General features: G+C 42.2%; 1 long non-coding RNA gene across 2 annotated transcripts in view; it reads left to right on the plus strand.

Annotated features, from left to right (window-relative positions):
• Nucleotides 1–1,831, plus strand: part of LOC120407125 — a 53,611-nt gene extending 51,780 nt beyond the window's left edge. For both annotated transcript variants that reach the window (XR_005599806.1, XR_005599805.1), the window contains exons 3-4: nucleotides 1,135–1,339; nucleotides 1,581–1,831. This is a non-coding gene — a long non-coding RNA (uncharacterized LOC120407125). The remainder of the gene's footprint in view (nucleotides 1–1,134; nucleotides 1,340–1,580) is intronic.
• The last annotated feature ends 8,797 nt before the right edge of the window (nucleotides 1,832–10,628 follow it).

Here is a 10,628-nt window from a genome sequence, read left to right on the forward strand (position 1 = left end):
AGGTCCTGTGTTCGTTAATATTTATTAATGATCTGGTAGTACTGAGGTAGCAAAATTTGCAGATGATAGTAATTTAAATTTGTCAGGATCAAAGAGAACAGTGAGGAATTTCAAAGAGACCTTAAACAAGATAGGGGAATGGACAACATGATGGGAAATGAAATTTAATATTGATAAATGCAAAGTAATACACATTGGAGGGGAAAATCTAAATACTTAGAACTCTGCTAGGTATATAAATTAACTGTATTAACTCAGGAAACTGATAAGGCAATAATTCTTCACCCACTGCATGATCAGAATGTGAAACTCATTGCGACAGGATGTAATTGAGGCCACGACCTTAGCATGATTCAAAATCAGGTTGGAGTTTTATATAGATATCAAGAATATCCAGTTATCCTCATTAATGAAAACAAATTTTGCAAGGGATATTGAACATCATGATTCAAAGTTTAAGTCAATCTCTAAGTATTAGAGCCCAGGATTAGATCTAATGCAGGAGGCAGATTACTCCACATCTGCCTATTGTGTGCTTCCTCTGAAGCATCTGGTTCTGGTTACTATTAGAGATAGGACACTGGAATAGGTGGACCTTGGGTCTGATCCAGTCTTGCAATTCCTATGTTCCTACGTTCTTCTTTATGCCACAGATAAGCCATGCAGGGGCTAATTTTGTAAAGGTCATAGTCACCTTTGAACCCCTCGCGACCATGAGTTTTACTGAGCACAGTTCAGATGCAGCCTAAGATCTGGGCACCTGTATTTGTATGTGGGGTGTGTGTTTCTTTATCTGCAAACTGCCGTAAAGTGGTGATAGAGTTAAATCCCTGAAATGCATATACAAACAAATCAAGCTTTCAGAACATTGACTAGAAGTCCTGTGCAGCTAGAAAGTCCACAGGGAATGCCATGAGGAATGCAGCAATCAGGGCATACGCTTACTATGTTAATAACTTTTTTGTCTGTATCTCAAGAAGGGTTTATTTTGGCAACTGTAGCAGCGTGAAAAGAAAACGAATGTTCCAGTCATACATATTGCATATCTTTCCTGATCTGGTGAGAGCTGCCCGGATGGGCCAGGGCAGGATCATTTTCCTGAGAACTAAATTCAGGCCTTTTCCTTCTATTTAGTAAGGCTCTGGGTGAAATGTATGGAAGTCGGCGAGAGATTCCCCAGCTATGACTAAAGAAAAATGGTCCTGGATGCCCAAACGGGCTTGAAAGCAGATCAGAAATTTGAGGACAGCTCTTTGCAAGTGGAGTCAATCCCAGGGGAAGATTTTGGGAGAGTTTGACAGTGAACCTAAGCTTGGGTTATGGCTTCTGTGCCAAAAAGGTGGGTTTTTATTGCAATGGGATAAATAGCACAAGTTGGCTCTGCTGCTGTAAAATCCTAGTGGAGACAAGGTGCTCTCATTTTTGCTATGAGGCATCTTGGGGAGGGTGGGGTAGTGTTGATCTGGCCAGCTACCTCATGTGAGAAGCTACAGAGACTTGTTTCCTAGGACTTTACAGCAGGATAGCTACCATGTGTTAATTATCCCTCTGTAACAACCCCCCTCCTTTTTTTTTTCCAGTGAGGACAAATCCTACATCTGGCAGACACCTGTCTGCCTTCAGTGATATGTAGCTTGAACCTCAAGAGTGTCTGCTAGAAATTGAGCAGATGGGAGTGGTAAAGTGCTTTTTACCAGAGATGCATCCAATCTTCAAAATACATGACTTGAATAAAAAATCTGGAGTTCAGAGGTGCTGTTTTGGTACAGTCCTTCAGTATGGGCAGCCAAAAACTCCAGCCTTGGAAATGAATTTGCCTGAAATTCGGATGCTCAGATCTGGGGTTTTGGCTCAGAGCCCATTTTTACAGTACATATTGTCCTTGCTACTGTTTAGCGTGCTTATTAGCATTGTAACATGCTCATGAGCACACTGAACAGTCCAATGTTCAGAATGATTTGTCAGTTACTGTAGTTAGTGTAGAGGAAATACGCTGTGAACCATCCAGTGGGCCTTCCTGTATTCTGTTTGCAGAAGCCACCAGAACCTAGCAGCGTAGCCTTGTGTAGATGTAGCTGGGCCCTGTCTGTCTTGTGTATAGCTAATAAACCCAGTTACGTGGAACCCAGTTTGGTCCGTGTGGTTTCTTCATATTCATAATATTGTATAAAGAGCAGACACAACAGCCATTTTATAGCAGTGCTGGTATTCGAGATCATCTGGGAACAAACTGAATGCATTGAGCACAATTTGGATGGCGTGAATCCTTCCTTCTTCTTTCGTATGGCTTGGGTAGGTAGCAACGACTACAAATGTATATCTAAGTTTGATAGCCAGCACATTGTTGCAGCAGTGAGCTGGTGAAGGTCCATCAGGCCACCGGCAAAAGAGCGAAGGGGACACTCAGATATGATGTGCTCCATTGTTTGTGCCTGATGACTACAGTCGCATACAGATGTTTGCCTCATTTTCCATTTAAAGAGGGTTTGTTCACATCTCCCATGAGATGTCCTGATGCGATTCAATCTGCACTAGTCTCTCCGACATAAATCAAAACCCGGTGGTTCCTCAGCAGGGTCGGTGATAGGATTGGGAGCCAGTCAACATGAGTTGATTTGAGCATCCCTGACACTATGCATCTAGCATTATTGAGTTGAGTGTCAAGAAGTTGAGTGTGACTGCTGTGAGACTACACTGGCGCACAATATTCAGCTGCAGACTATGCCAAGGCAATTGTTGTGGTTTGTAAGGTCTGTGGACTGGAGCCCCATGATGTTCCGTCCAATTTTCCAATAAGCGTGACATGAGACCTGACCTTATCACGGGTGTTCTGGAGGTGTTGTCGAAAGGTCAAACTACTGTCCAGTGTAACACCAAGATACTTTGGATTAGCCTCGTGGCTGATGCTCTCGCCGTAGAACTGCACATCAAGTTTGGTATTAGCCATTGTATTGTTCAGATGGAAAGCAGCTCCTGATCCATTGTTTGATGCTGAGGATAGGGGATCCAAATGGCTAATATGAACAACTTCTTCTCTCTTTTGCTTTTATTTTCTTTGACGGGGAAAAACATTACTTGCCAGGAAGCATTAACTTTCTTGTATGTTGAAATGTTGTGTGACAGTCAAGGTTGCTCAAGATAAAACAACTAACAATGCAAACATAAAACAATCTTGTAGTTCAACAACACAACAACCTATCCTCCACAATGTACGGTGTGGATAATCCTTAGCTAGACACATGTAACAGCACAGCACCCAGACACCTCCGGTACAATGATATGAAAAGAAAAGCCATCTCCTGTAAGCTCGCATTGAAAAAGCAATCCAAATGAATAGTTACACATACTATTTTTGTTGCAAAGTAGCATCTGAGCACCCTGCAGATTTCTCTGCCCTTGTGCTTTTCAGTCTCCTTTTCCTAACAAAGGAACCAAGGAATTAGGAGTGAAACAGGATCACTGCACATCATGTCCCCATCCACATGCCTACACCATGGAATCCCACCCTGAATAGCAGGATGCGTGTAGCAGAGGACATATCTACCTGCGTCCCAGCTCTCTTAAATGTGTCTGCTCTACCCAAGCAGATAGGGGTTGATCCAGAGCCCACTGAAGTTAGTTGAAAGACTCCCATTAACTTCTCTGGCTTTTGGGTCAGGCTTATTGTGCTCATGTGCTGGGCAGCATTTGCCCCTAAATCTTCAAGGGAAACATTAATCTTTCCCATAAACAAAGGAAAAGCCCATGGAAGAAATGTATTTCCATTTGCCCTCTCCAGCTCTGCATATAAATGTCATAGATTGTTCCTAAGGGCTACGCTTGCCAAAACTATTGTGACTTACATGTAGGTCAGAGGCATTGATTAGCCCTCAAACCTTGTTCCATGAGGAAGATAGTTCCTAGTTTAACAGACTCACTCATTACCTTCTTTTTTTATATATTTCTTATGACATTCTACAGCTCTTCTTCTTCTTCTTCTTATTTACTCCCTGTGGAGCATAAGGCGCCAACTACTCTCCTCCATTCATTTTGTTCTTGAGCGAGACAGCAGATTTCATCCCACTTCATTCCCATACCTTTCATTTCCTCTTCAATGGTCCTTAGCCACGTCCCCAATGGTCTACCTCTCCTCCTTCTTCCTTGAGGTGTCCATTGTAGGGCAATATGAGGGTGTCTGTCAGCATCCATTCTCAACACATGCCCCAGCCACCTCCATCTTTGTTGTTTGGCTTCATCCACTATATTGTTGATGCCCGTTAATCGTCTCACTTCAACATTGGTGATACGCTGCGGCCAATGTATGTTAAGAATTCGCCTAAGACACCTTCCTTCAAAGCCCCGAAGCCGACTTTCTATCTTCTTGTTGGTCCTCCATGTTTCCGCCGCATAGAGCAACACAGAGCGGACGTTCGACCTGTAGATCTCTACCTTGGTTTTCATTTGCAAGATGGTTGACCTCCAAATATTCTGAAGTCTATAGAATGCATTTGCTGCAAGACCGATTCTGGTAGATATCTCCTTCTGAATATTGCCATCAGCCGATATGTAACTACCAAGATATTTGAAGTCATTCACCTCCTCCAATTCTACGTCACATAACACTGTCTTCGTCGAGCTGGCTGTTTTTACTTTCATTATTTTGCTCTTACCGGCATGGATATTAAGTCCTACGCACCTTGCTGCTCTACCTACTCTATCAGTCTTCTCCTGGAGGTCCGTCTGAGAGCTTGAAATCAGGGCGATGTCATCCGCAAAGTCACAGTCTTCAATATGACCAGAGGGTCCCCGTGCGATCCCTCTTGGCCTATCTTCAGTGGCTTTCCGCATCACCCAATCTATGACCACAAGAAATAGGATGGGCGAAATAACGCACCCTTGTCTAACTCCCGTTCTCACATGGAACCACTCGCTCTGCTGTCCTTCATGGCGAACACAACACTTATTGCCGGCATACATATCTTTGAAGATGTTAATCACTTTCGAAGGGAATCCATATATTTTCAAGATATTCCAGAGAGATGGATGGTGGACGCTATCAAATGCCTTCTCAAAGTCGAGGTAATTAATGAACAGTGGCGAGTTCCATTCAAGAGATTGTTCCATTATCGTACGTAATACAAATATCTGATCAACACATCCTCTCCCACTCCTAAATCCTGTTTGTTCTTCCCTCAGGATCTCTTCTACTGCTTGTCTTATTCTCTGTAACAGAACTCTGCAGAAAACCTTCCCGAGCACTGATAGCAAGTTTATACCTCTCCAATTACCACACAAAGACAAATCACCCTCCTTTGGTAATTTCACGATGATACCTTTCTTCCATGCTTCAGGTACCTTCTCTTCTTCCCACACCTTGTTGAATAGCTCCTTTAGAATCCCGGCACTCGTATTCAGGTCTGCTTTCAGCATTTCTGTGGTTATTCTATCTTCACCTGGTGCCCTGTTTGCTTTTGTCTGTCTAATAGCCTCTTCTATCTCTCGCTCTATGATAGGCCCACATTCTACCTCCATCTGAAAACTCGTTTCCTCTATTTCAACTACCTCTTCAGGATTTGATCTTTTTAAAGTCTCTCTGAAATGCTCTGCCCATCGATTGATTTGTTCTTTCTCTTCTATCAATATTCTCCCATTCTTTCCTCTAACCGCTGTTGACCTATTGCTGAACCCTCCTGTCAAAGTCCTCGTGATTCTATACACAGTTCTTGTGTCGCCCCGTGCGGCTGCTGTCTGTGCCTCTCTTGACAGACTGGTAATATAATATATATATATTTTATATATATATATATATAATATAATATAAGGGATGAACAACAGAAAGCTGCGAACAAAGAATATAGGGAGAAAAACAAGGCTGTGAAGAGAAGTGCCCGAAAAGACAAAAGGGATTATATTCTACAGCTCAGGGCTTTACAAATATGGCTTCTTGACTGAGCAAGAACCAAGGAAGTCAGCAATCTGCTGGAGCTAAATCCTTTGGGCCACAACTGAATAATTATGGAGCAGCCACACGACTCTTCCCCGGCCTTTACTGCTCCTCTAGTCTCTCAGAATAATTAGTAAAGAACAATGAACAGTTTTCTTCTCCCAGGAGACACTCATAAAGACTCTTGACTGTTAACACTCACAACTATAAAATACTCTTTCAGCTGCAGTGTAAATCCAGGCTTTGAAGAACTGGGAGTAGGTTGCGAAAAGCCTAGATATATTGTAGATGTAACTGATACTTGAGAGAGCATTTGTGACATAACAGTGACTCAGCATTGCTGCTGGTTGCCGCTCAGGTAACGCCCATTGAGCGTTTGCCATCAGTTCACTCAGGTGTGTGTGAGTTTTGCCTCTAGCAAATAAACAGAGCTGTCAACACTTCACAGCAGCCTTTTGGAAGAGGCTCAGTTATCCTGCTGAAGACCCATTGTGAACATTTAGGGTGGAATTCTCCCCTGTGCAGTGGCCCAGCCCAAGTCCCATTCAACACTTAGGTCCATCTGGGGCCTATTTTGAGAGTTTAAGTGATGCCCAGGTCTCATGCTGGCTCTCTGCATAGGGGTGAATTTCACCCATACTGAGTAGGTTTCCTGCATGGAATGCAGGGGCTTTCCCACTGTGGGGCCCCTGGCAGGGTTGAGGAACAGTGTTGCTGAAGCAGCACCTCCATTCTGGCAGCATTCCCCTGGAGGTTCTACTGACAAATCAGCCCCTCTGCACCCTGCTGCCCTGCAGGACCATATCTCACCCTGCCTGGAGATGTAGGGAAATGCTGTCAGTTCAAACCCGGCTTGTCTTAGTCGTGCAAACTTCCTTTGGACTTCACGGGAGTTCTGTGTGAATAATACAAACAGGCCTTTGCCCATCAGCAGGTTATTAAACGGAACAGAAAAATAGTATAGACTAGAACAATTGTCCAGCATGGAGTTGGGGTTTTGCGTTTTCCTCTGAAGCATCTGATTAGAAGCATCAGTGTTAGAGACAGGATAACGGACTTAATGGACCTTGGGTCTGACCCAGTTGGGCAGTTCCTATGTTTAGAGTGCTGATGGTTATATAATAGAAGAGGAAGAGCTTTCTCATAATCATTGTAAGAACTCTCTCTATATTAAATAGGAAAAAAAACCCTGTCCTCATTCAATTGACTGATCCTAATTAAGGCCCTAGTTCAGCAAGGCAATTAAGCATGTGTCAACTTAAGTTCTCCAGCTGGGGGTACTTGCTAGAAGTTGGGCAAGGACCATATCTCACCCTGCTGAATAAACCTTGCTGAATAAAGGCCTCAATGTTTTGTTGTTCAGAAGCATCTCCCTATCCTAGAATAGGCATTGTGGGTTTTTTGGTTTTTTTTAAAGGGTCAATTCGCCAGTCTTTACTCTGGCATAATTCCCATTGACATCAATGTAGTCACCTGAAAGAGGACTCCTGCTTTATCCATTTCTCAGCAGTGATGTAGCGATACCAAGGTCATGAACCACGGACTCGTTATACAGTTGGCAGAGAAGATGCTGTAGTTTAAATATAAATAATCATGCAAGCATTTAGGTACTGTTTAGTGGGTTCTGCCCCGCTCCCACCCGCCGCCCTTGCAATGTATAATAAATGGGTAATCATTCTTAATTCCCTTACTGGTGTTTTATATCTCAATAGCACATTAACTGCCAAGTAACTAATACTCTGTGGACTGCTGGAACTACACACAAAAGCTATAAGAATGCTTATGAAAAGCTTTATCTTGATCAATGTTTATACAAAGAAAGCCACTTAAAATAAGTTATTGCAAATATTAAAAAAAAAAAAAAAGGTAAATCACCATTTTAACTGTAAATGATATCCCTGTGCATTGCTGAGTTATTTGTGTTCCTTCCTTGCAAAGATTTTCCTTTGTGGGCTCAGTGAAACATCCCATCATTCCACTAAGCCTTGCAAGGGAATTTCTTTCTAACGACTGGGCAGAGCCGAAATGTAGCTGTGAAACATTACAAAAGTGGACTATTGCAAATGTTCATAGGCAATGTCACAACAAAAGTGGCATGTGTGTGTTTGTGCTGACTTGAATTGAATGTTAATGCAGACTATATGGAGGAAGATTTAAATCACGATTTATTTGTCTATTTTCTTCTGACGGCATCTATTTAATGAAGCACAAGTTTGGTGTCTTGTGGATTTCACTCAGATTGTGTATGCTATCAGTCTAGGAAGTGATGAATGGTTAATCTTTATAAAGGCCCACTGCCAAGATAATAAATCATAGATACTGTATCTGCACTACAAATATTACCTTTGTTTATCAGAAATAAGAGAATTTAAAAAAAATCAAATTAATTTGACACTATTTAAGGCTGTCATTTTCATGTGCATTTGTAATCACTCTTTTTCTGATTTTCCTGAGTAGAATACTATTTGGGCTTCCTGCAGTGTAGGTGAATGATAAAATGTAAACCCATTTAATTCCAGTTTCTAAAAACAATCATGAAAACATGTGTATTCATTTGTGGCCAAATAGAAAAGACATTTAATGAACATTATTCAAATAAGAGGAATACAAGACATACTACTAGAAATCCTGGCACCACGGGAGTCAATGGGGCCATGATTTCACCTGCTGCATGCATACAGCTGTGTATGACAAGAAGAATGCCATTCCACTTCATGTGCAGAGAAAATACTGTCATGTGCATCTCTGATGTTAAAGGAGTCACAAGCCAACTTAATTGCACTTCAGTCTGCAAATGGTTTCCATATCGTTGTTACCAGAAGCATATATGAGTAATTTCTCTAGCTAACGTACTTCTATATCCCCCATTATTGTAGAATCTGAGTCCCTCGCCATCTTCAATGCCCTTATCTTCAACACCCATGTGTGGTAAGGAAGTTTTTTATCCCATTATACATACGGAATCTAAGGTGCAGAGAGACTAAGCCATTTTCCCAAGGTCACAAAGAAGGTCTGTGGTGGAGCAGGGACTCGAATGCAGGTTTTCCCGAGTTGTAGACTAGTGCCCTAACAACTGGAACAGCTTTCTTCAGAACCTTCCTTAGGATTTAAAACATCCTCCTGGACCACCCTTCTATCAGAAAGTTTTGTTTACTTAGTGCATTTGAGTAAACTTTGTGTGCAGCATGAATGCCTCCCTGAAGCAGATTGGACGCTGGAGACCAAGGAGACATAGGTGCTGGAACTAGGGGTGCTGGGGGTGCTGCCACACTCCTTGGCTTGAAGTGGTTTCCAACATATACAGGGTTTACACTTTGGTTCAATGGCTGTCAACACCCCCACTATACAAATTGTTCCCGGACCTCTAGAAGGGGACACGGATGGGGGAAGGCATTGGGTGAAGGAGTGTGTGTGTGGGGAATTCTGACTTCGGAAATGGGGAAAGCATCTCCCCCACCCCCGCGCAGGGACCTTGCTCATGGTATATTCTGTCGGATGAACAAACTTTAATTGGCTAAATCTACTAGCAGAATGCAGCAGAGTGTGTGTGTAGGACAGAGAACGTATGATGATTGGACAGTGAGAGGAAAGGAATAAATTGAATCTGAATATGTAGTGTTACCAACTCAAGCATTCAAAAATCATAAGATTGGCTTAAAAATAATGAGATTTTAAAATGCATACATTTGGGGTTCTGATTTGCCTTCTGGTTTCTGAAACTTTTGGGTGCATCTGAGTTTGTTTTTTAAGCATAATTTCTCTCCAATTATGAAGGATAAAAAAAATTACTTTTACAAAAAAAAATGAAAACTGAGATTTCCACTTACTCACTTGACTCCAAGAGCTGGGGCTTTGAGGTAAACCCCAAATATCATGAGACTTGCAACAAAATTGTGAGAAAAGGAACCACTGAATACAAGAGGAGGCAAGGAAAGAGGATTACATCGAAAATGCTGGGTGGGAAGGGAGAGAGAAAAACAGGAAAAGAAATCTGAGGATGGAGGAAGAGAAAAAGAAATATAGTAAACCAGAGAGAGGCAGAAGAGAGGAGAACAATAAGCCAAAACATAGAGGAGGATGGGAATGAATGGAGGGAGAAGGGAAAATTCAGAACAAAAATGTTAACTTATTTCTATGTAACGTACAGTTTAATGTCAGAATAAGAGCTAGGCAAATAATAGTCTTATAGCACTGTCCATCCATAGGTGTCAAATGCTTTACCCAGGAAGTCAGTATGAGTTTTCCCCTCTACAGATGCTCCCCGGGTTACACAAGACCCAACTTACGCAAATTTGCGCTTACGGAAAAAGTTCCATAAGCCAGAAATAGGATTTTCGAGTTGCGGAAATTTTTGCGTAACATACGGGTCTACGTTTCCGACTTACGTAAAATTTGAGTTACGCAAGGCTTTCCGGAACGGAACGACTGCATAAGTTGGGGGGTATCTGTATATAATGGGGGTAATGAGGCACAGAGAGGGGAAGTGGCTTATCCGGCATCACCCAACATTTTCTGTGAATAGTTCCTTGATTTTTAAAATGAATGTGCTTACGCTGTGGCTGCTCGTGTCCCCTTTGCACCCCATTGCTGTGAATGTCTGTGTGACTGGTGTCACTGGCAGGAATGTATACAGGAAGTGCATTCCAAAGCAGCATGTGTGCAGATTCAAGGAAATTAAATTTTAAATTCCCACCGGAAGCTCTGA

This window comes from Mauremys reevesii, linkage group 5, assembly GCF_016161935.1.
Source record: "Mauremys reevesii isolate NIE-2019 linkage group 5, ASM1616193v1, whole genome shotgun sequence".
Lineage (NCBI taxonomy): Eukaryota > Metazoa > Chordata > Testudines > Geoemydidae > Mauremys > Mauremys reevesii.